At 45.6% G+C, this 27,029-nt stretch overlaps 1 protein-coding gene across 4 annotated transcripts in view; it reads left to right on the top strand.

Moving 5' to 3' along the window:
- Nucleotides 1-1,029: 1,029 nt before the first annotated feature.
- SPECC1L (sperm antigen with calponin homology and coiled-coil domains 1 like) overlaps nucleotides 1,030-27,029 on the top strand; it is a 122,644-nt gene continuing 96,644 nt past the window's right edge. For 2 of the 4 annotated variants that reach the window (XM_070046938.1, XM_030836203.3), the window contains exon 1: nucleotides 1,030-1,161. The gene's annotated coding sequence lies outside the window, so the exon portion shown is untranslated. Of the gene's footprint in view, nucleotides 1,162-4,837; nucleotides 4,951-17,266; nucleotides 17,567-18,081; nucleotides 18,206-27,029 lie in introns of those variants that run through there. The other 2 variants (XM_030836204.2, XM_030836205.3) reach the window with 2 other exon arrangements.

Genomic DNA, 27,029 nt, shown 5'->3' with positions numbered 1-27,029 from the left:
AACCATCAGAGAATTACATGAACAACGTTATGCCAATGATTTGTAAAACATTAACAAAAGACACTTTCCTGCAAAAATATAACTCAGTAAAAATGACACAGGAAGAAAAAGGAATTCTGTCTAGACTTAGGACCAATAAAGAAATGTTGGGGCTTCGCTCGTGGCGCAGTGGTTAAGAATCCGCCTGCCAATGCAGGGGACACGGGTTCCAGCTCTGGTCCAGGAAGATCCCACGTGCCATGGAGCAACTAAGCCTGTGCGCTACAACTACTGAGCCTGTGCTCTAGAGCCCGCGAGCCATAACTACTGAGCCCGCGAGCCACAACTACTGAGCCCACGTGCCACAACTACTAAAGCTTGCGCACCTAGAGCCCGTTCTCCACAAGAGAAGCCACCACAATGAGAAGCCCACGCACTGCAATGAAGAGTAGCCCCCACTCGCCACAACTAGAGAAAGCCCGCGCGGGGCAACGAAGACCAAATGCAGACAAAAATTAATTAATTAAAAAAAAAAAGTTGTGCTTTTTTTTAAAACCTGCATCCCATCTCCCCCCAAATCTCCAGGGAGTACCGGGAGGGCAGGGCTTCTGCGTTTTCCCACCACTGTCTAGCTCAAGCCCAGCGCCGTCCTTGGCACGCTATAGATACGTCCCTGAATGTTGGACCTCTTGGCTAAGCCGAGCATGAATCGTGGACCTCTGGGCTAAGCCGAGCCTTTGGGATGATGGAGCGTTAACACATCACTCGGCAGTGCCCAGTGCATCCTCCAGGAGCATCCGCCAGCCAGCGCGAGCAGGAAGCCTCACGCATGTGCACTGCCTGCCTGAGGCATTTCTGTGGCCGGCCGGATGGTATGGCGCCTGCGCGATCCAGAGCCGAGAGGGAGGCGAGCCGAGTGGGCTGTGCCGCAGACGCCTGCGCGGGGGCGGATGTGGGCGGGGCCTGCGCCGCGCCTGCGCACTCTTCGGCGGCCGTGTGGGACGGACAAGGGGCGGGCTGGGGGCGTGGGCCGCGAGGGAGGCTGGGCGGGCCGGGCGAACGGCGCCGCGGGGTTGGCTGCTGCCCTGAGGCCGGACTCAACGGATTCGGGCCGCGCCACCGGGCGAGCTCGCCGCCCGGCCCCAGCCCGGAGCCAGCGAGCAAGCGAGGCGGCGCTGCGCGGTAAGAGCCGGGGCCGGGTGCCCTGAGTGTGCGCGGTGGGAGCGTCCCTCTCCTCAGCGCCGCCCGCGCGGCCAGGCCCCGGCGGCCCCGCAGACCCCGGCGGCCCGCGCCTGCGCCGTCCCCTCCCGGGCCCCCCGCCTGGCGCGCGCCTGCGCCATCCCCTCGCGGGCCCCCGGGCAGCCGAAGCCGCGACCCCGGCCGGCGGGCGTCCCGGCTGCTTGGGGCCTGGCTGGTTCTGCGCCCGCGCCCACCGGTCTCCTCTTCTCGCGCGCCAGGAGAGGCTGGGGTCGCCGCCCCATAGCCCCTGGCCCCCAGTCCTTTAGTCCCCGGCCTCCATCCCCGGGCCCGAGGATGCGGCGGGCGGCCGACCCGGGCCTCCTGCGGGCTCTGCTTCCGCCGGGCCGCGCCCCCACCCGCTCCCAGCTCCGCCGGCGGGGTCAGCCCGGAGCAGGAGGAGTATCCTTTTTTTCTCCAGACCTGGTTAATTGCATCAGGTTGGATGTGAATAATCTTGTGTTCTGCCGAGGAAATTCTGCCTTTCCCGCAGTGTGGTCATTGTATGGCTTCAGTGGTTACGTTTAAGACATCAGAGTTCGTTTCTGGGCAGCTCCCCTGGAGATGACTGGAAAAGAAAGTTTCCACTCAGTTTCGGCCCATTTACAAAACCAAGTAACTCCTGTGATCATTCAAGCGCAAAGAATCTTGATTTGTTAATGCCCTTGGTAATTCGCGGGCAAGCACGGGAGGACCCAGGGAAAATTCCCATAAATTCGCCGTCCTGTATTGATCACAGGGGGAAATGTCTGTGTTGTATTAAAAAAAAAAATCATCTTCAGCCATTGATAATGTCTTATAAGTTTGCAGCAGATGCGAGAGACTAAAAAATGTTTGCTTTCACCCCGGGGGCTGCATCTTGAGATGCAATCAGAGCCTGGGGCTTGGTAGATACCAGCAGACATCACTATAATATGGGTAGGTTATCAAATAGACACATCGATGCAGAAGGGTAAGGAGAAGTAAGGTATTGACCTAGGTAAGATTTTTTTCTATAAAGAGATAGCTGATTCAGTAATTTTTTTCTCTTGAAACCAGTCTCCTTTTCTCCGTTGAATGAGTGTGCACCAAGCATCTTGAGATAGCTGGAGAATGCTTTTTAGTTGCCTGTGCATACTCTACGTATGTAGGGATTTTCTTGACATTCATTTTCAGTAAGAAAGTGAGGGGTTCCCTGGTGGCGCAGTGGTTAAGAATCTGCCTGCCAATGCAGGGGATATGGGTTCGAGCTCTGGTCCGGGAAGATCCCACGTGCCGCAGAGCAACTAAGCCCGTGTGCCACAACTACTGAGCCTGTGCTCTAGAGCTCGCGAGCCACAACTACTGAAACCCGTGCACCTAGATCCTGTGCTCTGCAACAAGAGAAGCCACCGCAGTGAGAAGCCCGCGCACCACAACTAGAGAAAGCCCACGCGCAGCAACAATGACCCAACACAGCCAAAAATAAATAAATAAAATAAATAAATTTTTTTTAAAAAGAAAAGAAAGTGAATATAGTGCCATAGAAAAGCTTTATCACTCTGCACCTTGGCAACAGTCCAAATATCTAAGTGTGCAGTTCAGCATCATAGTGAATGGGAAGTGATTGTAGCAGTATTGGTTAAGGTGAGGTTTGTATCAAAATTTCTGTTTTAAACTTGAACTTTTGGGGTTGTGTATCTGCAGTGTGTCCTCTTGAGACGGGATTTCTCTGAAGCAGAGGTTCTCTTTATAACTGACTCCATAAAGTACATCTTATATTTTAGATGACTCAGATGATAGTATTGCTTTGGTTCAAAATTATTATTAGGGATGGGTTTTCATAATACATTAAGACTTGCTGTGTAACCATATACATATTTAAATCACATGGCTAACTTGTCCATAGTCATTACGCAAACTCTCCACCTCAGTAGAGGAACAGTGGCAGGGTGTCAGTAGGTGCGTTAAATTTCTTGGCTTTATGGCTTTGGGCAAGTCGGTTTTCCTTTCTGGCCTTCATTTCCCCATCTGTAAAGTGTGGGGGTTGGGGGTGGAGATGGAAAGGAGCTTGAGTTGCCAATTTTAATGTTTAATGGATCTTTGCCTACTTAGTCCTCTTCAGCCAGGGGTAGAACTGGGCCTTCTCACCAGTTCCATGACATTGTGGTCCTTCGTCAAAGACCAGGTGGTGTTGTAAGGCTGGTGAGAACCAATCTCGGAGACTCTTGGTCAGGCCCCTGAAATGAACTGTTGAGTGGGCTTCAGTGTATTAAGAAAAACGAGGACAATATAGGGAGTTTTTCATAAAACTAAATTTATTCAACTAGGACTTCCCTTTCTAAAAAATGTCGTTTTCTTGATACTAAAATTAAAGCATCTTCTGTGACATGATGGTGATAGTAAATGGTGCTAAATGAGATTGTAATAAATGGCAACTACAGGTTGGTTTTCTTATCACAATGAGGTATTTTTAGAAATAAAGAGAACGTAGAATCTATTGTTTTGCTGTTGTAGTAAGGGAGTTTAGTGAAAATGTTCCTGGGGCTTTTGCTGCTAAGATTAAAGTATAGATTACTTTTTAAGAGTAAATATGAGTTACTTTGCGGTCATTTGTCCCAATCCACAGGCAACTAAGAAGGCTCTGTTGAATTTGCTTGGTATTAAAGACACTTCTGATCATCCTTTCCTACCAGATGTAAAATGTCAGGATATTTTTGTGTGTGTATAAGCCTAGGCAGGGAAATTCCTCCTGGTGGTTGGAATTGTTAGTATTGAATAGACTGGCTGCCGAGGTAAAGAACCCCTGTGGGGATTCTCTGTCAGCTCCGAAACTTTTTAGTATTGTGACCCCAGTCTTTTGCTGTGAAACACCATGACCATCAAGAAATTAGGCTTACAGATTATATTTCAGATATGCTGAGGGGAGAAGTGGCTGTCCAGCACCCTGTCCAGTTCCAAAGTGAATGTAACAGATGACCATTGTGTCTGTGAAATCTTAAAAATTTGTAAAGATTTAAAAAATCTTACTAGATTTAGATTTAGAGTTATTGTAAATTTTCTTTTGTACTTACAAAACTACAGTATATAATGTGTATCAAGCATACATTTTAAAAGTGTCTCTAATTAAAATTAATAATGCAATCTTTAATTCTTCAAATACTCATGTTCACATTGGGAGGACTGACTGCTCTCACCCACCTGAGTTCTCCATTTTCAAAGGATAACATGGAAACTCTGTAAAGGACATTTGTCCAGAAGAAGAGAACGCAGATCTGTTAAGTGCTTTCCCTGACCTTTTTGCACATCTTCATTGTAGTTCTTGTCTTTATTTTTTGGTTAAATCCTGAGGTTTGCCCCTGCCTTTCTTTCTAAAATGTTAATCTGTTCACGGTTACTGCCCTGCTCGCTGCACAATTTAAAATCCTTCAATGGCTCCCACTATCTTTACAATCAGATCTGCCGATCCTTAGCCTGGTGTCACTGGGCTCTGGCCGCCACTCTCGTCCTGCCCCCACCTCCTTTTAGGTGCTTCGTTGAGCTCTTGGTCCTTGGAACTCTCTCCAGTCTCCTCTGCTGGAAAGCTTTTCTCTCACTTCATCCTTCAAAACTCAGCTCAGGTAGGACCTGGCCTGAAAGGCATCCCTTATCCTGTCTCCTGCAGGCTTGTCCAAGCACCCTGTCCAGTTAGGATTTGGCTCTCTGGTTTTGTCTGCTCTTCTCCACCAGCTGGGACACCACAGTGCAGAGTGGGGTGCGTGTCGTTGCATCTGCTGGGTGAGTAGTTTGTTAGGCATGGGTCCTGAGGAAGTGGGTCACTTAGTCCCTGTCCCTGAGGAGCTTTTCACTACAGGTCCACTTGACCTCGCCATCCCTGAGATACCTCCCAGCCATGCACACCAACTTGCAAAGTCCATTTAATTGTGTCTTAGTGTCTAATTAAAATCTAATTTCTTGACGGAGGAGACTCTGTCTGTGATGTCTATTATATCACCTTTGTTCCGGGCTCTGGAAGGAATGTGCATTTGTTTCATGTTGTTTCCCTTTTTCCCCTTGTATACCTTCCATCTTGGTGGTGGTGGTTTTTATTGTTGTTGTTGTTGTTTTTGGATGGTAAAGTTTTAAGAGATGAAGATATTAAATTTCAAGTTTGTCTCTTGTACATATAGCCCAGGGAAAACAGAAATGTTAAAGGGGAAAAATACTTTGTCTCTTGAAAAAAAAAAAGCCCTGTATTACACTTCTTTTCAAAAGAACTGAGTTTGTACAAAAGAAAAAAAAAAAGAGCCTGATTAAGCTTGGGAAAGAGGCAAAGAAACTGACGGCAGTGTTAGGATTTGTCAAGAAATACTTGTTAAAAATGAAAGTTGTCCCTTTCTTCCTCTCTCACTTTTCATGTTCTTGGGAAAGTCCCAACTCAGCCATTTTCTAGGGGCACCTCGTCCCGTGGGAAGTCCTGAAGCAGTTTGTTGGGGCTGCTGATTTCCAGAACCGTCACAACTGGACACTTTCTTCCGAGAGATGCCCCTGTCCTGCCATGTAGGAGATGCCAGTGTCCTGAGTCCCCCTCCCTTCTTCCCCTGGTAGCGTCTCCTGGTCATAGTTTGTTCTACCCCACCAGGCCCAAGAGTTCTTGAGCAGGAGCTATTGAGTCTTCTTGCACATTTTAAACCTTGATGGGTTTGGGTCAGTCTCCCCCAGCCTCCCGCCCCAACCCCCCAGCCCTGGCCTGGTGGCTTGCTGGACCTTAGTTCCCTGACCAGGGATTGAACCCAGGCTCCAGCAGTGAAAGCTCTGAGTCCTAACCACTGGACCGCCAGGGAAGTCCCTGGTTAGGGTCAGTCTTAAATCTTCTGTCCTGTGTTCTTGTTCTTTTCCCCATCTGGCCTCTGCATTTCTGCAAACTCTGTCACATCATTACACTTACTCAGGTGTGTTTTCTCTGCCCTGTTACAAATTACCTGCTGGATTTTTCAAACCTAGTTCCCTCGTTTTTATTCTTTTTTTTTGGGGGGGGGGGCAAGCCGCAAGGCTTGCAGGATCTTAGTTCCCTGGCCAGGGATTGAACCCTGGGCTCTCTGCAGTGAAAGCGCTGAGTCCTAACCACTGGACCGCCAGGGAAGTCCCCCTCATTTTTATTCCTCAAGCTTACCTCATTGCGTAATTATTCAACTTTGCCCGGTCCCTGCCACTCAAGGCCACCAGCCTTGGATTTTTTAGTCTTTTTTTGTTTATCTCTTACTTCTTGCCTCAACACTTGTCTCCTCTCCCCACCCCACTCTCCCCTCCCCCGAACTCCACCACCAGGAATGTCAACCTTTCATACCACTCTTCATCGTTCATGTATTCATTTGAATACAAGAATCGTGTATGCATATATTCATTCATGTACTCATTTGCAAACATGTATGGTTTTTAAAAATAACAGGTTTACTGAGGTATAATTCATATACCATAAAGTTCATCCTTTTTGTTTTTTCCAACTTAAATGAGTCAAATTTATTTATTTATTTAAATTTTTATTGGAGTATAGTTTTTTTTTTAATTTAATTTATTTTTGGCTGCATCCAGTCTTAATTGTGGCACGTGGGATCTTTAGTTGCGGCATGCGGGCTTCTCTCTAGTTGTGGTGCATGGGCTTCTCTCTAGTTGTGGTGCGTGGGCTCAGTAGTTGCGGCGTGCGGGATCTTAGTTCCCCAACCAGGGATGGAACCTGTGTCCCCTGCATTGGAAGATGGATTCTTAACCACTGGACCACCAGGGAAGTCCCTAGAGTACAATTGATTTACAATGTTGTGTTAGTTTCAGGTGTACAGCAAAGTGAATCAGCTATATATACACATATATCCACTCCTTTTCAGATTCCCCTCCCACATAGGCTATTACAGAGTACTGAGTAGAATTCCCTGTGCTATACAGTAGGTCCTTATTAGTTATCTATCAATGTTTTATACATAGTAGTGTGTATATGTCAATCCCAATCTTCCCATTTATCTCTCTCCCGTGACCCCCTGGTAACCATAAGTTTGTTTTCTACATCTGTAACTCTATTTCTGTTTTGTAGATAAGTTCATTTTGTTCCCTTTTTTTAGATTCCACATATAAGCAATATCATATAATATTTGTCTTTCTCTGTCTGACTTACTTCACTCAGTATGACAGTCTCTAGGTCCATCCATGTTGCTGCAAATGGAATGATTTTGTTCTTTTTTATGACTGAGTAATATTCCATTGTATATATGTACCACATCTTCTTTATCCATTCCTGTGTTGATCGACATTTAGGTTGCCATGCTTTTTGAATTGCACACCTCAGTGGTTTTTAGTACATTCACAGAGTTGTGCATTGAGCACCACTCTCTAATTCCAGAGCATTTTCATCACCTCAGGAAGAAACCTTGTACCCAGCAACAGTCACTCCCCATTCTCCACTCCCCCAAGCCCCTGGCGATCACTAATCTACTTTCTCTGGACTTGTCTGTTCTGGATATAAATGGAATCAGACAATATGTGGCCTTTTGTGTGGTTTCTTTCATTTAGCATAATGTTTCCAAGGGTTATCCATGTTGTAGCATTCATTAGTACTTCATTCCTTTTATGGCTAAATAAGAGTCCATACTTTGTTATCTATTCATTAGTTGATGGACATTTAGTTTATTCCACTTTTCTTTTCTTTCTTTCTTTTTTTTTTTTTTAATTTTTTGGCCACATGACACGTGGGATTTTAGTTCCCTGACCAGGGACTGAACCCGCACCCCCTGCATTGGAAGTGCAGCATCTTAACCACTGGACCACTAGGGAAGTCCCTGGTTTATTCCACTTTTGGATAGTATGAATAATGCTGCTGTGAACATTCATGTACAAATTTTTGTGTGGACAGATGTTTTCTGTTCTCTTAGGTGTATATGTAGAAGTGGAATCACTGGGTCATATGGTAGCAATGTTAAACTTTTTGAGGAACCACCAACTGTTTTTCAAAGCTGCTCCATTTTGCAGTCCCTCCAGCAGTGTGTCAGGTTCTAAGTTCTCCACTTCCCGATCAATGTATGGGTTTCCAGGGCATACTTTTTAAAACATGGGATATTTTTGGCACTTCTGCCTTTTGTTTTCCTCACTTAATACTTCTGGAAAGTCCATTAAATCAGCTGGTATCATTCTGACTCATTGTGATTAATGGCTTCATAGTAATATTCCATAATATAAATATACTGTTTATTCATTCAATTCAGCAGATAATAAAAGGCTATTATGGATCAGGCACTGTTCTAGGCTTTGAGGCAACAGCATGAACAAAACAAACAAAACACCCTGCACTCTTAGAGTTTACTTTCTAATAGGAGCAGGGGTGGAAAGTCAGGAAATAAACAAGTAGCATAGCCTAGGGTTTACCATTGCAGTTTGAGTCTGGGGGGGCTTTCTGAGTAGTGTATATGAAGTACCAAAGGCTAGATTGCCCTAAATGTTGTTACAAGTTACTTTAAGTCAGTATTAGTATTAATAATCTTGCAGGAGAAAGTAGAAACATTTTCATAAAATAAAAAAAAGGAAAAAAAAAAGACCCAATTGGTTAATGTGGATATGAAGTTCTAGGAGATCCACATATGAGTCCTTGGTAGCAAAGTTTGCACATTTATAAATTGTATCCAAATCCTCTTATTCTGTTGACAAGTAATAGACATCGTTCCCCGAAAACCAGGTGAGATATATGTGCTGGAGGTTTCTGATGGATGCAGTTGAGAGTACTTTTGGGGGAAATGGCAAAACTTCTGGGCCCAGTCAAGCCTCTTGTTTTCTTCCTGAACTTTTCTGTGTTTGTTATATTGCCCTATGAATTATTGAGATTGTCCCTCCAGTAAAGCCTACTTTAAATTATTCATGGTGATGCTTAGGGAAAATAATCTGGGTCCTCTAGAGTGGTTAGGCCTGGAGGGAATTCCCTCCCAATAAGGGCAGATTTATATTGATATGTAGCCTAGTTTGGCCTGCACTAACCCTTCTATGTTGGCCCTAGTGGTAATGCAGTTAAAATAAGCATTTCGGTTCTGATTTTGTTTTTTATATTTGACTTTGAAATGAAGTTAGAAATGCACATTTTAGACACACAGTTAGTTATTCACCCTTTGTGTTACCCATCCAGGTCAAAGTCTTGCTCATCCAGACCAGCTCCATCATGATGGAATGCTAGTCATCTATTAATAATCAGAATGTCACTCTAATGAATAAAACATTATTTTGCAGAAAAATTTTTTGGGCAATTCAGTTACTAATGTTCGTTTATAAAAATTCAGAACAAAACACAACCTGCAAATTTATGTTAAAGTAATATTTCTGAAGGTCTAGTGTAGAGTATAAATGCCACCCAGCATACTGTCTAGCAGTACAGGGATCTTAGTCACCTCCTCTCCTGCCTTTGCTTCTCGCTGTCCTCCCCCACCACACATGTGCTTAGTTGGGTTGGGTTCCAAAACTTTATTTATAAAACTAATTTAATTCATAAGGTTTATGAGGTTTAGGTTATTAGTACTGTGGAATCTAATGAGCATCCGTGGCAGCATGGCTGAAAAAGCATACATTTCATGTGTACCTTTCATTAAATACGGTCCTCTCACCATACAGCTTAAGGTAGTTATTTTCCTTAATTTTATAAGTGAGGAAACGAGGTTAAGAATACAGAGTTAACCAGGGGCCAAGCTTGGACTTGAGCCCAGTTTTCTAACTAAAAGCCCTATGTTCTTTTCACTGTAATATGCTGCCTTTCAACTGGAATGCATTTGCCATATGGTTGAAGGAACGACAGTGCCATTTAGCCTGGAGAATAGAAGACTATGTAGGGCATTGTTTCTCTTATAATTGAAATATTTGAAGAGCTTTCACATGGAAAGAGGGCTGGATTTATTTTGTGCTGCTTTGGCAGGTTCCCTAGTAAATGGTAGTTATAGTTGCACTGACATTTGGCTCCACGTACGAAAAACTGCCCAAGAATTGAAGAGGCAACTAGTGACAAAGCCTGTGGGGGTGTCATAGGACGATGGTTGGGGGACTGACCTTGATGCCTGCCTGGTCTTACTGAGGTCCTCTTCTTTGCCTCCTCCTTCTACACCCTTTCTTGCCTGAGCGCTTGGCTGGGCCCCCTCTCTTCTCTTCCTAATTTCATGCCTCTTCTCCCTTAAGCCACTCAGGCAAGTTTTAAATATGGGATGGCCCTTGATAGTAGTTAATGATGATTTTGTTTGATTGGTTCGTTTTTCTCACATATGCAGTATACACATTATTTTAAATAAAGTGACAGTGAAGTATGAATTTGGAATTTATAATTTTTTCCAATACTATTTCTTTTTTTTTTCTTTTTTTCTTTTTTGGTATGCGGGCCTCTCACTGTTGTGGCCTCTCCCGTTGCGGAGCACAGGCTCCGGACACGCAGGCTCAGCGGCCATGGCTCACGGGCCCAGCTGCTCCGAGGCATGTGGGATCTTCCCGGACTGGGGCATGAACTCGTGTCCTCTGCATTGGCAGGCGGACTCTCAACCACTGCGCCACCAGGGAAGCCCTCCAATACTATTTCTGTAGTGATTTTTTTTAAGCAGGAAATAAAAATTGAAGAGTATATCCTGTGATGGTAGGCTAAGAGGGGGATTTATTATGCAAGTATGAGAGTCTCTGCTGAAACGCTAACGCAGTGTTTACTTTGTTACCCAAGGTTCATTATCCTCAGGGATAACCACCCAGGGTTCCTATGCTGTTTCATTCCTCGTCGCATGTGATTGCATAGGTGCTGCACCTTGTCTGGCCAGGGAGTCCTTCAGGTGGGGAGAGGGTGGTCAGCAGCAGCAGGGTCTGTATTGACGCCAGAGAGTGACTTCTGTGAAGGGTTCTTAGTCTCTGAACATCTTTGCAGGTGAAGCTTCAGAGCATAGTGAGGTCAAGAGGAAAAAGACCTGTTATCTCTCAAACAGCTGATTACTTTTTGCATAGCAGTTACTGGTTTCTTTGTCTTTTGTCTACATACTTTTTTTTTTTTTTTAAATTGTCAGGAGCCTGGAGCTTAGATATATGTGCCATGCTGCGTCAGAAGCGAGCTTGGGACATTTCAGGTGATGGGGGTGGCTGGTGGCTGCACTGAGAAAGAGATTCCCTCAGGAAACAGGCAAGTGAGAAAGTGAGCCCAGCAAATTCCCCCGTGTAGGTTCAATGTGATGCTCTTTAAAACAGTTGATGTTACACCACTGTTACCTGGAGCCCTGAGAGCTGAAGCGTTGTGACTGTCCGAGTATCTAGCTAACCGAAGTTAGTGCAGGAGCCGAACATTCAGCTGGTGTCTGATGACGAGCAGTCCTCCTGGCCCTGCTTGAGTGCCTTCGGCGAGGGAAGGACCCAACCAGTTTTAAGGCCGGTCGGTTGGTGTAGGGACATCGCTGATTATTAGTTGCCTCGGAATCTGTCGCTTGATAACTTTCACTCTCTAGTCCTATTCCTGCCTTCTGGACCTTTTGAAGTTTGAAAACGACTATTTTCACTTGCCGAGATGAAAGTCTCACTTACTTGAGTTGTTTTCAGAGCTCTCTGGACTGGAGACAGGCTGCTTATTAGATTTTCTCCTCACAGTGTGGTTCTAGAACTGCACACAGTACCTTACCAGGTCCTCTGAGGAGGACAGTCTACCTGGGACTCCTGTCTTCCTGGATCCAGACAGTGTAAATCAGATGATCTATTTCAGCTCAGGACTGTATTGTTGCCCTTGGAAGAGCCCTGCTGTGCTGTGGGGACACTTTAAGCCCAAACTCCCTCTTCTGCTACAGAAGCAAGTCTTCCAGGGTCTGTCTTTCAGAGCTTTCCTCTTCCCGGGAACTTGTGGACAATAGGATCAGATTCTAACCTTTGACAGCACCTGCACCCTTCCAAAATCTGCTTCTCACACACATGAACAAAAGATAAATATGTGCGGCGACATATTAATTAACTAGGTGGTGGGAATCCTTTTACAATGTATATGTACATCAGTCGCCGTGATGTACATTTTAAATGTGTTACAGTTTTATTTATCAATTATATCTCGGTAAAGTTGAAAAAAATTTGAGGTGAAAACATCTTGCCTTCAAAAGGTCAGGGTTTCCTATTGAGACTAGTCACAGAGGTGCATTCCAGGTTTCTTACTTCTTATTTGTTCCCAGATGGTGTGCAAGGAGGTAGTGATCCCTGGGGTTAGACCACCTTATGTAGCGTGGCAGCTCGAGGGTGTCAGGACACCCGATGAGCTGAGGTTCCAGCTTCATAGGGACCTTCCTTCTTAGACTGCTTTGGCCTCCGGGGGAGGGCTGCATGCCCCTTTAATGCTAGGGTCTCCACAGTTTTCCACTAACCACAGTTGGTGAGAGTCTAAGTTGTCGGTTTTCTCCTCATCCCCTTCTGCCCCTCATCAGCTTTTTCTTCCTGATTTCTTTTTGAAATTCTGTTGTTTTGAGTTGGTATCTTTTTGACTTTCACTTATACTGGTAACACGTAAATGATGACATTGTGGTACAGGACAGACACATTATTCCCATGGCTTCCTTGAGCATTTCTTTCAGTACCCTATATTGCATGCTCTCTTTCCTAGCTGCTAGCCTGCCAGCCCGCTGTGAAAGATTGGAAGTGAATAGGGGGTCGTCAGCCGTCCCTTGTATACACGGGGACAGCATCGCCAAGGCCTCAATCTGTATAGTAACAAGGAATGTTTTGCTTACCTGCTTCCACATAAGCTGCTGGTAATGGTTAGGATTTGGAAAAGGGGAAAACATTCCTGAGATGGGGAATTTAGTCACCTGTAGTTCTATATGAAAGTCAACCCCCCAAAAAACAAAGGGACTTCCCTGGCACTCCAGTGGTTAAGACTCTATGGCGCGGCCAAAAAAAAAAAAGAAAAGAAAAGAAGAGGAAAGTCAAAGTCAACTGAGAGGCGGGGAAGGCATATCATTATAGTCTCAGTAGAGACAGAGACTGACAGGCTTTTTCTGTAAAGAGCCAGGTAGTAAATGTTTTTGACTTTGCAGGCCATATAGTCTCTGTTGCAACTAATCAGCACAGAAGTAGCCATAGAAATACATGAATGAATGAGTGTACCTGTGTTTCAATAAAATTTTCTTAGTGGATCTGAAAACTTGAATTTTGTATAGTTTTTGATGTCACAAAATACTCTTGATTTTTTTTTTTCTCCCCAACCATTTAAAAATGCAAGAAATAGGGCTTCTCTGGTGGTGCAGTGGTTGAGAGTCTGCCTGCCGATGCAGGGGACACGGGTTCGTGCCCCGGTCCGGGAAGATCCCACATGCCGCGGAGCGGCTGGGCCCGTGAGCCATGGCCGCAGAGCCTGTGCATCTGGAGCCTGTGCTCCGCAACGGGAGAGGCCACAACAGTGAGAGGCCCACGTACCGCCAAAAAAAAAAAAAAAAAAAAATGCAAGAAATATTCTTAGTTTGTGGACTGTACAAAAACAAGTGATAAGCTGGATTTGGCCCATGGACTGTAGTTTGCTGTCTGTCCTCGGTCATAGGCAAACAGGAAGCAGAGAGGACTGATTAGAGGACCTGGGAAGCCAGGCCCAGAGTTTTTTCTGTTATTTTCTAATTTAATTAATAAAGAATCTTTTACAAAAATCCACAATACCTTTATCTCATCTTAAAAAAGCAACAATTCGGGGCTTCCCTGGCGGCGCAGTGGTTGAGAGTCTGCCTGCCGTTGCAGGGGACACGGGTTCGTGCCCTGGTCCGGGAGGATCCCACATGCCGTGGAGCGGCTGGGCCTGTGAGCCATGGCCGCTGAGCCTGCGCGTCCGGAGCCAGTGCTCCGCAATGGGAGAGGCCACAACAGTAAGAGGCCTGTGTACCACACACACACAAAAAAGCAACAATTCAAAAAGAAGAAAGATGCAAGGATAGAAGGGATTGAAAGCATGCAGAAAGGTTCAGAGAGAGATGTGTGTCAGTCAGGAGGTGTGATGAAAGGCCAGTGGGGAGACTCATACTGGGCAAGGGAGCGAGTGAGGAGAGGGCTGGACACCAGGGACAGAGGAAGGGCAAGTCCAATTAGTGACCCACTGAATGAGGAAGGCAAAGGAAGGCCTTGCTGAGTTAGACCCCACGGGGTGACAGCAGCAGTGGTTAGGCCCCAGAGGGGGTGGCACACACCTGCAGTGGACCGTGGAGTTTTTAGTTGTCTGGAAGATGGAGTGGAGCAGAACAGCCCTGGGGACTGTCCTGGGGGGAGAGACCCCTTCTCTTCTGCTGGTGGTGTGAGGAGTTGGAAAGAAGAAATAAGAAGTTAGGGTACGGGGAATTCACCTCTGTGATGTAGCGAGGATAGCAGTGTGCTGTTTGGTGTGGTTCCTGTAGCAGTCCTGTGTAGGAGCTCTTAGCCTCCACCTAGAGGTGCAAGGACTGAAGTTTGGACGTGAGTAACATGCCCAGAGCCACATAACAAGTAAGTGGTGGAGCTGGCACTTGAACCAGGTTCTGCCGGAATAATCTGGGTTCTTTCCACTAGACTGTGAATTCCTGAGTGCACAGCCGCAGTGTCCCAGGCTGCTAGTTGGAGATCTGCCTTCTGGCACCATGCTCTGTGTTTAGTGTTATGGCCCAGAACAATGCTGCTCTTCTCTCTCTCATAAAAATCTGTTTGTGTTTTGAAGTCCTTAGAAGGGATGGTTGTTTGTTTTTTTTTGTTTTTGTGGTATGCGGGCCTCTCACTGTGGCCTCTCCCGTTGCAGAGCACAGGCTCCAGACGCGCAGGCTCAGTGGCCATGGCTTACGGGCCCAGCCGCTCCGCAGCATGTGGGATCCTCCCGGACCGGGGCACGAACCCGTGTCCCCTGCATCAGCAGGCAGACCCTCAACCACTGCGCCACCAGCGAAGCCCTGTTTTTTGTTTTTTTTTTTCCAATTTATTTTTGCCTGCATTGTGTCTTTTTTTCTTTTTCAATTAATTAATTAATTAATTAATGGCTGCATTGGGTCTTCGTTGCTCCGCATGGACTTTCTGTAGTTGCTGCGAGTGGGGTCTACTCTTCGTTGCGGTGCGTGGGCTTCTCATTGCAGTGGCTTCTCTTGTTGCAGAGCATGGGCTCTAGGGGCACGTGGGCTTCAATAGTTGTGGCAGGCGGGCTCAGTTGTGGCTCATGGGCTCTAGAGCACAGGCTCGGTAGTTGTGGCGCACGGGCTTAGTTGCTCCACGGCATGTGGGATCTTCCCGGGCCAGGGCTTGAACCCATGTCCCCTGCATTGGCAGGCGGATTCTTAACCACTGAGCCACCAGGGAAGCCCAGATGGTTGTTTTTAAAGCTGAAATAGTTAAATTACTCATTTGCAGTAAATCAGATTAGGTAAGCAGTGTTCTCAGAGACAAGATTTGGTAATTTTGGGGGTAATATTTTAAACCTAAGAAATAGTTTTGAAGGATTAGAATCTGAAGAGTCCCATCTGCTGAGTTTGGGGTGAGCTGCTGTACAGTTTGTATGAGAGTCTATTATTCTTTTTTTTTTTTTTAAGATTTTTAATTAATTAATTATGGCTGCGTTGGGTCTTAGTTGCGGCACGCGGGATCTTCGTTGACGCATGCAGGATCTTTTTGTTGCTGCGCATGAGCTTCTCTAGTTGTGGCGTGCGAGTTTTCTCTTCTCTAGCTGTGGTGCGCAGGTTCCAGAGCACATGGGCTTTGTAGTTCGTATCACGCAGGCTCTCTAGCTGTGGTGCGCAAGTTCTCTAGTTGGGGCCACGGGCTTAGTTGCCCGGTGGCATGTGGGATCTTAGTTCCCAGACCAGGGATCCAACCCACATGCCCTGCATTGGAAGGTGGACCACTGGACCACCTTCCAATGAACCACCAGGGAAGTCTCCATTACTCTTTTTTTTTTTAATTTATTTATTTTATTTATTTATTTTTGGCTGCGTTGAGTCTTTGTTGCTGTGTGTGGGCTTTCTCTAGTTGCAGTGAGCGGGGGCTACTCTTGGTTGTGGTGTGCGGGCTTCTCATTGTGGTGGCTTCTCTTGTTGCAGTGCACGGGCTCTAGGCGCCCGGGCTTCAGGAGTTGTGGCTCGCGGGCTCTGGAGTGCCGGCTCAGTAGTTGTGGCACACGGGCTTAGTTGCTCTGCGGCATGTGGGATCTTCCTGGACCAGGGCTCGAACCCATGTCCCATGCATTGGCAGGCGGATTCTTAACCAGTGCGCCACCAGGGAAGCCCTATTACTCTTAATGTGTTACTAGTAACCTGTTACTGAAGCTCCGAGTTTGCTAAATCAGGTAACATTGTTCTGACATTTTACTTGTTAAAAATTAGAATGAAGCATTAGGAAGAAACATTTATTTTACACATTCTATTTTCTTGATACCCTGTTGGTTGCATTGCATTGAAATTCTGACACGTAATTAAGTTCGGTGCTTGGACTTTGGAATACATTACTCACGCGGTAAAGACAAACAGCATGATACTAAATTGGCAACAGCAAAGTCAGTGTAATTGAGTTATATGGTGAGTCTCACATTTTCACAGGGATGGGTGCACCATGACATCTGGAACTCAGAAGGAAGTGCTTGCCATGGTTTTCCTCTCTTTTCCTCTTACATCCTCATCCTGCCACTGATAAGTGAGTAGAAGTTCTACCCCCAGTTGCAGGATGTGGTGTGACAGGCTGTGAACTGGGTAATAGGTGTCTCGAGAGCGCTTCCAGGATTTCCTTCTAACACGCTTGTCCTTTCAGCAGTGGCTTGGGCTCTTCACATCCTAGCTCTGATTTTGTCTGTCTGTTTGGTTCCTTTCTCTTTGTAGTTCTTAAATGATGCCTTTGGCACTGGCCCTGCCTCGCCTCCTCTAGGCGCCTCCTCTATGCGCCTTGCGGTCCTGGTGAGGCAGAGAAGCCTCCACGTGGCTGCCCTGAGGGCGTGTTGATGGTGCTGGAGGGACAGTCTGGGGGTGGGGCTTCGTGTGACCCAGGTCCTCTGAGCTGGGCTTTGAGGGATTTGAGCTGCTTGTCCTCCAAGATTGCTTTGAAGGAGGAGGGAGTTTTCAACCAGTGGACACTGGACTTGGGGGAATAACGCGCCCGTGGGAGGGAGCTGCGCGAGGCGGGCAGAGGGCCCAGCACAGGGGTCTGGTTTCATGAAAGAAACGTGCTGCTCTAGACCCCAGCTGCTGGAGAGAGCCCTGGAGAGTGGCTTTGGAGTTCTGGATCGGGCTGTTTTGTGGAGGACTGACTGTCGAGCTCTGTGGTTCGGGCTTAATATTCTTGCTGTTCTCTGTGTAGCTTCTGCCCATCGTTCTCGTCCCGGTTCACCTTGTGTCTCGTCCCCGTGTTCTGCTCCCTCCTCTCCTGGCGCTGCCCTTTCCTCCCTGTTGGCCGGTCTGTGTGCAGGGCCTAGGGTTGCCAGGTAAGATACAGGATGCCCACCTACCATTTAATTTAGGGTAAAGAATGAATATTTTTTAGTCTAAGTATGTCTCAAATGTTGCTGGGATGAAATACAGTGAGATGGGTGCTGTGGTCACAGTGCCTGGAGCAGAGTCTTGGCATGATGTGGGAGAAGACCGTAAGGGGCTGTTGGGGCGGGATGGCCGAGTGGAAGTGTAGGTGTTGGAAAGAGCGTGGCTGCGTCAGACAAGGGGTGGGGAGAGGGTGGGAGCGGGGCGTTTGGCCTGCGTCAGACAAGGGGTGAGGAGAGGGTGGGAGCGGGGCGTTTGGCCTGAGGCAGGTAGGCGAGCTCCTGGAGAGGTTGGGGGGCAGCGGGATTTGGGTCGCCGGGTTGTGATTCTTCCCTGACACAGAAGGAGCTGGAGCAGGGCTGGCAGGGGTGGTGGGCACGGAGACGAGGGGATGCTGTCAGCTAAGACCTGCGCTCGGGGGCCGGGACGAGTCTCTACCATGGCTCAGTGTCTCACTGTGCAGGCCGCACCTGAGATTGAGGAAGACAGCCTAGGGAGCTACCCTGCTGTGGTGCCGACGTGGGACATCTGGAGTCAGACCTGTTCAGACCTCTACCCTTGGCATCGGCCAGCTGTGGGAGGCTCAGGTGATCCTTTTCACGGTTGCCCTGAGGTCATCCTTACCTCTCAAGGTGAAGGAGGGTTGAATGAAATGCTGTGTGTGTGGTATCCCCAGCACAGTGCTTGGCATGCAGGGGGCCCTCAGGGTTTAGTTCCCTGCTTTCCTTCTTGCCAGTGAGGTTTCAGATGGACTGGAGAACAGTGGATTTTCGCCATCCATTTGGGATTGTTGGTCTGCCAGGCAGGACACCACAGAAGGAGGTGCAGGTCAGCAGTGGGTCCCTGTGACTCTCCTTACATTTCATTCTGGGAGATCAGAGAGAGCCTTCTTTGAGCTGTCTGTCCTTTCCCAGAAAATGTGGATGGAAATCAAGGGTGTAAGAGGCCCCATGTCATACACGTTCCCTGCTCTTTCAGTCAATTCTGTTGAGTTGGCTTTCTCAGCTCAACACAATGTGCAGATGAGACTGTATTTATAGTCTGCTGCAGAAAGACAAACATCTCCCTTCCCTCCTCGGTTTAAACCAATCTTTTCATGCCAGAGTTTTTCAGCCTTGACACTATTGATTTTGGGGGCCCTATAGTTCTTTGTTGCGAGGAGTATCCAGTGCATTGTGGGATGTTTAGCAGTATCCCTGGACTCTCACCCAGTTGTGACAACCAAAAATGTCTACTGACAGTGCCAAATGTCCCCTAGAGGGCAGAATTACCCACTGTTGAGACCACTACCTTATACTCAGTAGATATAAGAAAAAAGTACTCCTTAGTAATTTTTATTGCTTTTCATGTTATCTAATCAGTGAAGTGCTTATTGAAAAAAGATTTCAATTTTTATTAAACTGAATTCAAATTCTAATCTGTTTTAACTTGTTTAGTTTGGAAAGACTTTCTTTGTGCCATTGGCAAAACATTTCTCAAATCTAAAATTTTTAGCTTATTATTAAAGGGTTTATTACATTGTTACATTTGAATGATTAGTAAAATAACAAAAGAAAATGTTTCATTTTGTATTTCAGATCACAGTTTGTTATAAATGTACAAATATATTGAATTGATATTTTTAATTAAAAATATGGCTGACAGTTAATTTTATGAATACAGTATTGTGCAATTTTGTAACTGCCTGCCAGAAATCTGAGCATAAAGCCATGGTTTGAAGGGGCCATGAATAAACATTTTCTTTTTGTAAATATGGCTGAAGAAGGAGAGGAGACTCAAAATTTCTTGCATTCTGGGAGTTTGAACTTTGGGAACCAATTTGTTTTGGACTAAATCTGGAAAAACCATTTGTGTACTATAGCCAGAAATTCTTTTAGGCTGTCCTTTTCCAGCCTTGTCACTTGTCTGGAATGTTAAGTATCAGCAGTAGTTTAACGGCCTTTTAGCGCCTTGTATTAAAAAGATCTCCAGAAATGGATCTAAAGAGGTCCTAGTATAAGATTAGGGTTTTTTCGTTGTTGTTGTTATTTTTTTCAAAGCAGTAAGAAGGAGAAGACTTATGGTTCTAAGTTTGAAAAATGCAGGGAGCTTCTAGTTGTTTCTAAATATTTCCTTGTGTTAAATCTTGCAGAGTAATAGAAATCATAAATTAGTATGAGTGGGTTTTTCTGTGGGAAATAGAATTGCGCTTTTGGATTTTTGTTGCTGATAATTAACTCTTTTTTTCTAGTATCCTGTCTATCAGTAGTTGTGGTTTAGTGAAAAGAGTTCAGACTTTGGGCAAACTCCTTACTTCTGTAGCCTCAGTTTCTTCCTCCTTTCCAGGCACATAGGGTGGTTTCGAATCAAATGTGCTGGTGCTGGGCAGCACCGCCCTCCCCCAGGCAGCTTGCTCTGGCATTTACACAATAGCAACATCAGCAAAGTGTCTCACCCTCCTCATCACCCTCTGACTCTGTGCCCTTCACAAAGCCAAATTTTTGAAACGTTCTTCCTTCATCTCCTACTCAACTTTTTATCCCATTCCAGTGAGGTCTGACTTTGCCCCGTCCTTCCACTTGGAGCTGTGTCGGCCCTGCTTGCCATCTCCTCCTTCTGGCCGACTTCAGTGTCCACTTGGGCACCTTCTCCTGTAGATTCGCCCCCAGGCTCCCTTCACCCAGCGTTGCCAGGCAGAGAGGAGGTAGCTGTGAGGGGAAGGGGTGGAAGTTGGAGAGGAACTGCTTTTTCCTTTTCCTTCTTCTGTGGCCACAAGGGCGTTTGGAGGGGAGTGCACACGTGGGGCTGGAGGTGGAAGTGAAGGAGAGGTCCCTCTGAAGGCCGCCTTTCCTCAGTGCCGGAGTTTGCATCATTGGCTTCTGGGAGCAGGTAGAACCACCATATTAAATGTGCACATTAGTTGATAATCACACCCTAATTTTAGGCATGAAGTAAAATCTGTCTTAAAAATGAGAAGACATCATGTTATAATAAAAATAAACATTTAAAAGACACAGATAATAGAGAACAAAGCACTGATTAGCAGTGGGGAGAGGGATGGGGGAGGGGCAATATAGGGGTAGCGGGGTAAGGAGGTACAAACTGTTAGGTATAAAGTAAGCTGCAAGGATATATTGTGCAACATGGGAAGTATAGCCAATTTTTTTTTTTTTTTTTTTTTGCGTTATGCGGGCCTCTCACTGCTGTGGCCTCTCCTGTTGTGGAGCACAGGCTCCAGACGCGCAGGCTCAGCGGCCATGGCTCACGGGCCCAGCCGCTCCGCGGCATGTGGAATCTTCCCGGACCGGGGCACAAACCCGTGTCCCCTGCATCGGCAGACGGACTCTCAACTGCTGCACCACCACGGAAGCCCTAGCCAATATTTTATAAGTATAAATGGAGTATAACCTTTAAAAATTGTGAATCACTATTGTACGTCTGTAACTTAAATAATGTTGTACAGCAACTATACTTCATTTAAAAATGGACATTAAAAAATAAGCTTTTAAAAATTTCCAGTAAGCTCCTTAGTCAGTAAGCATGGAAGTATTTTGAGCAGTAATGGACTTTTGTATTTAGATTCAGGCTAAGCACAGAATCACATGCCCGAAGGCATCTCCCTGGCCCCTCTCCTTCATGTCTCTGTCTCTTGCACCTTGAATACACGCCCACTTTCACATGTGCAGTGTTTTGACCTGGCAAAGCTCAGACTTTTGTCTGAGTAAGCCTTGCCTTTTTCAGCGGAGTCCACTCCAAGTCTATCTTTAAAATGTACACCTTTAAACGCACTTTCTGGTAGTGTGTTGCAATTCACAATAAGAAAGTTTAAAAAAAATGTATATGTTGAGGAATTCAGTATAAGAAGTCTATTGCATTATGATTTATTTAATTAAAACATTTCTTATTGAATTTCTTTTCAACGTTTTGTTTGGTTTTGTAGAAGTCGTGATTTTATCAATTGGTTATTGGTTTTGATCCATTTAGTAGCAACTTTTACTTACAGACTTATTTATTTATTTTAATTAATTTAATTAATTTATTTATTTTTGGCTGTGTTGGGTCTTTGTTGCTGGGCACAGGCTTTCTCTAGTTGCAGCGAGTGGAGGCTACTCTTCGTTGAGATGCGCAGCCTTCTCATAGTGGTGGCTTCTCTTGTTGTGGAGCACGGGCTCTAGGCGCACGGGCTTCAGTAGTTGTGGCATGCGGTTCAGTAGTTGTGGCGCATGGCTTAGTTGCTCCGAAGCATGTGGGATCTTCCCGGACCAGGGCTCAAACCCATGTCCCCTGCATTGGGAGGTGGATTCTTAACCACTGCGCCACCAGGGAAGCCCCACACTCCAATTTAGTTTGCTAAATTTCAATTTTCCCTTGACAGTGTGATTCCTTCTCAGTGTTTTAGTCTCTTCTTAATTTAAAATTTTAATATGATCCCTACATTTTGAATATGGAGTTTATGAAATAAGAGATAAATGTATTTAGGTTGCTTGGATTGAAACCTTTTTTTGAATTTTAGTAGGATATTATCAATATATAACATAAAAACATCATAGCTAATAAGCAATTTCCTTTTTTAAAAAAGTTTTCATTCCTGGTTCTTGAGGTATAAATTGTGAAATAGAATATTTGAATTTTTGAGTGATCCTAATCCATCCTCCTCGCCTATAAACAAGGCTCACAGAGTTCGCATGACTTGCTTGGGGTCATGAAGGCATGCCAGGCCTGAGCCACAATCCAGGTCTCCTGATTAGCGTTCCAGGGAACTCCCTACCATATATTTTCAGTGTTTCCTGATACGTAATTTTCAGTGGGAAAGAACCAGAAGCAAGTGTTGTTTGTTGACATCTGTGTGCCACAGTGTATAATTAAATGAAGTAGTGAGTAAAAATAATCTTTAGTCATTCTTTATGAAGGGTTTGTCTGACAGAGTGTCTTTTGAGTTGCTGCTTTTATTTTAATAAGGCATTAGTCATACTTGGGGCATGCAGTGTGTTGTTATAGACTACGATAGCTCACATTTATGCCATCATTACTGTGGGCCACCCTGCTAAGCACTTTAGGTTCATTATTTCATTTAATCCTCCCAAAATCCTTATAAGGAAGGTAGTATTATTACCAGCCCATTTTACATATGAGGAAACTGAGATTTCAGAGAGGTTAAGTAACTTGCCGAGGGATACAGATTTGAACAGACATGGTGGGTGGGGCAGTCTCCAGATACTGTAAAAAAAGCACAGTGGATTTATAAGTTATCAATTAAATAACAATTCCTTTTTTTTTTTTTTTTCTGGCTGCTCCACCCAGCATGTGGGATCTCAGTTCCCTGATGATCAGGGATCAACCTGTGCCCTCTGCAGTGGAAGCCCAGAGTCTTAACCACTGGACCGCCAGGGAAGTCCCCACAATTCAATTTAAATAGTTTTAAATAGCAATACATTTAGTGTGACAGAGGGGACAAATGATTCTACTTGGACGTGAATAGGAGGTGCATAGAGGAGTTCAAAGGAAGAAGTGGTGACCCATCGGGATTCTTGTGTGTCTACAGGTGGGAGGATTAGGGACCACCCCTGTAGTTAACACCAAGGGCTCCTGTCCCGCACTTTGCCAGGGCTGAAGGTGCTTCTTGGTGAGGGATGGCCTCAGAGCTCCTTCGTGGTTTCCAGGACAATCTGTGTTCTCCTTTGCTCAGGGAGGAGCCTTCTTGTTGCAATATAATGACAGTTAAGATAAATTCTTAAGGTCCTTTTGGCATTATTTCTGAAACTTGATTCGTGTGTTTTTCATGGGTGGATGGTTGGGGAGGGTGGAGTTTCTGAATCACTGAAAGAAATTGCCATCCCTGCTCTTGGATTGTTGCACCATTTTTCTGACCTTTGAGCCCTGGTGAAAAAACTTCTGCAATGAGTGTGTTGGGGTTTTTGTTCTCTTTCTTGGTCTACACATGTTATTTTGTACAATAACTATAAATTAGGTTTTATCAGCTCCTCTTTATAGGAGAGGAAACATTTGCAAACATATGAAGTGATGAAGTGATTTGCCTGCAGTCACAGCTTGTGTGGCAAAGCTGGAGTGTGAACCCAGCTCTCCTGACTTGAAGTTCAGTGCTGTGCTGCTGTTCTGAGGCCCGGGGTCGGGTGGGGGTGTGGTGACACATCGCAGAGCCTGTTCACCGCTCTGTTCTCTACTTGTAACATTACCATCAGCTGCGTGAGGTGTATTAGGATTTTGGAGTCAGGAGGTACCTTTGAGATTCCTTAGAATTCAGCCTTTTATTGTAGGTGAGGATCCTGGTTGGACAAGTGACTTAAGATTGAAGACAGTGCTTTTTAGAGAAGAACTAATGGGTTTCAAATTGAAGTCAAAATTTAAAAATAGGGCTTCCCTGGTGGTGCAGTGGTTGAGAGTCCGCCTGCCGATGCAGGGGACACGGGTTCGTGCCCCGATCCGGGAAGATCCCACATGCCGCGGAGCGGCTGGGCCCGTGAGCCATGGCTGCTGAGCCTGCACGTCCGGAGCCTGTGCTCCGCAACGGGGGAGGCCACAACAGTGAGAGAGGCCCGCGTACCGCAAAAAAAAAAAAAAAAAAAAATTTAAAAATATCTCAAAGGCTGGACCTTAAGCTGAATTTGACCAAATGATAATTTTAACAGATACAGGTGTAAACTTTTTCAGAATATAAATTGCACAACTATGAAATGGAGAAAAGTGGAGTGTTTACTGTTCAGTTTCTTTAACGTTTCTGTGTGTTTGAAAATTTTCATAATAAAATGTTATCAGAGAAAAGCAGCTTAGCAGCAGTTTGTGTGAAAGAGGCTTTGTAGTGTTAGGTAACCATGAACTCTGGAGGAGCCTCTGGTAGCTCCTGGCCAAACAGGGTTTTTTCTTAGATTAAGTTGAGAAGTTCAGTGTCTAGATGGAGAAAGTAATAGTCGGCTGGATGCTGTGCTTGCAGACCAGGTCCTCCTCCTGTCTGTGCCAATGGCACAGGTGTGCGAAGTCTGGAGTAGGGGCTGGAGACTCTCAGACCGACGTGGGGGAAGGGCAGACTTATCAAAGCGCTGTGCTGGTCCTCAGATCCTGGGAGAGCTGTGGGCTGAGGGTACCTTTGAGTATGGCTCTCAGATTCAGGTCAGAGGAAAGGAGTTGCAGGGAAGGAGATGCCCTTCTGGCCCCTCTCCCTGAGCCCCCATATGGTGTCCTTCAGTCCATCCTCTGCAGCACCAGGTTTCTCTTTAGGAAGGACACATCCAATCAGGGCGGCACTGCCTTCAGTCCTCAGTGCTGTGTGTCAGACCGAAACCCTTCCCCGCTGGTCGTCACTGTGACGTTTCTCTGTTTGAGCAGGCCCAGGTCTTCAGGGGGCCCGTGCTTTCTTAAACCTCTGACCTGTACCTCCCTCCCTGTTCTGCAAGGGCAGAACCAGGGACGATGTCCCCCTGCTCTCCCCATACCCTGTACATGTATGTCCCTCATGTTTGCAGTAGGTTCATCAAGGATGGAGACCTGTTCACTTATGCACCTCATTCTTCCCCTAGACTGTGAGCCCCTGGAAGATAGGTATTTTTGTCTTAATCAGCTTAGGATGTCCATCTATTTATTTATCCTTGTTTCACTAGATTCCCAGAGAATTGGCGTTTGGCTTGTCTTGGCACAAAATAAGTGTTCAGTGACTGTTAAGTAATGACTTGCTTCCTAACTTAGTAGTCAGTATGCTCCATTTTTTGTCAGTGGTGCTCCATGTGGGGTTTCCTATAAGCGGCCTCCAAGATATTTTCCATTTTTAAGAGTCTGTAGTTTGATTTTTAGATAGTATTTTACCTGCCATGTGTGGAAGGTAAGAGATGGCCCTTTGTTTTCCTTATGTGACCTCCTTATACATGTAAAGGAAACTCAAGCTTCCTGTGTGGCTGCGGCTATGTAATTAGCTTTAGGCAGGGCTTCTGGAGCTGTAAATCCTGTACTGGGACATCCTGGTAAGAGGTCCAGCCACCCAGACTGCAGCCTTCACACTGAATGCAAGCTTATTTGTGTAAATGAGAGCAGTTGTGCCTCTGCCCTTGCCTAACAATTATTTTAAATAAAAAAGTAGCAGCCCTCTATAAATGAATATGATTATAGCTAAGGTTTTTACTTTTACAGCTGTAACATAATACATACTGATTTAGACCTGGTAATAAGTTTTCTAAAATCTATCCAAAAGGTCGGTTTTATATTAAATAACATGGTAATTAGCACCTTCAAAATGAAAGATATTGGTCAAGAGTACCAGCACTGACTGATAGGACAAGTAGTAAGTCTAGAAGGGGCAGATTGAGCAGTATAATTTTAGTGTTGTTACATTTTGTTCATCTCTTGTGAAATCTTCATTGAGATAAAAATTGCCGGTTTCTGAGGAAGTGCTTGTGTATGGTTGCATTGGAGGCCATATGGATTGGCGGGCAGGGTGAGGGGTTTGGATTGAGACTACTGTCACTAAAGAATGGTTGACCCAGGGAGAGTTACATCATCAGCGCCCACCTGTGGGGATTCAGGGACCTGTGCTGGGTGTGGCGCAGCTGGGGCATGATGCCTGTCCATGGGAGGGGCTTGCGGCCTTCAGTGTCTTTCCCTATTTGGGGAGCAGTGCATATATTTCGATGTTTTTAGTTTAAGAAATATTTAATATCTTAAGAAATATTATTTGAGAAATACATGTGACACACTCCTTGGATTATTGTTATTTGAGATTATTCTTAGCATATGTAGAGAGACAGCATCCATCCTGTTTTTGTGAGGAGAGCTACTTTTTCTTCCCCCCCACACCTTGATTTCACTGGACTAGAGGTTGTGGTGGGTGCCTATGTGACACCCTCGTGCGGGCCGGGGAGGCGTAGTGGTAACTTCCATCGCACTCCTTTTCGCAGTCAGACCCTGGAAGTGCTGCATGCTGTGTTGTCCTCTCCCTCCACTCTGCATCTCTCCCAGGCCTGGGGCTCCAGGGAGGGTCTGGGCCAACGATTCCTGCTCCTTAACCTGATGTGGGGGACCAAGGTCTCTGGTGAATTATCACCTGTTTTGGAGGATCCTTGTCCTTAATAGGGGTCATTTTAGAAAATTGTGGAAGCTTTTTTGACTGTCTCAATGGTTGGTGGAGACTGTTGATATTTAATAGGTAGGGGCCCTGGAAGTCTAGACTCAATGAAGTGACAGTTCTGCAGAATGAAAACTTATCCTGAGATCTGCAAAACTTTGGAATATCTTGCTGAATAATTTATGTGGATAGAAAAAAAAACCTGTTTATGACTGAGCCTAGAATCTTATTCCATCTTACACAAAGAAAGCATTTTTTTAACATACTTTTTGGTATATATGGAATTTTCCAGGGTTGTAGTTACTGTAGACATTGAGGGGAAATTGTTTTGTTCTCAGCTATGAAGTACATTAGGGTTCTCCAGA

Source organism: Globicephala melas, chromosome 13 (genome assembly GCF_963455315.2).
Source record: "Globicephala melas chromosome 13, mGloMel1.2, whole genome shotgun sequence".
NCBI classification, from domain to species: domain Eukaryota; kingdom Metazoa; phylum Chordata; class Mammalia; order Artiodactyla; family Delphinidae; genus Globicephala; species Globicephala melas.
Note: the sequence above shows the minus strand (reverse complement) of the source record. Positions and strands in the feature narration are given on the sequence as shown.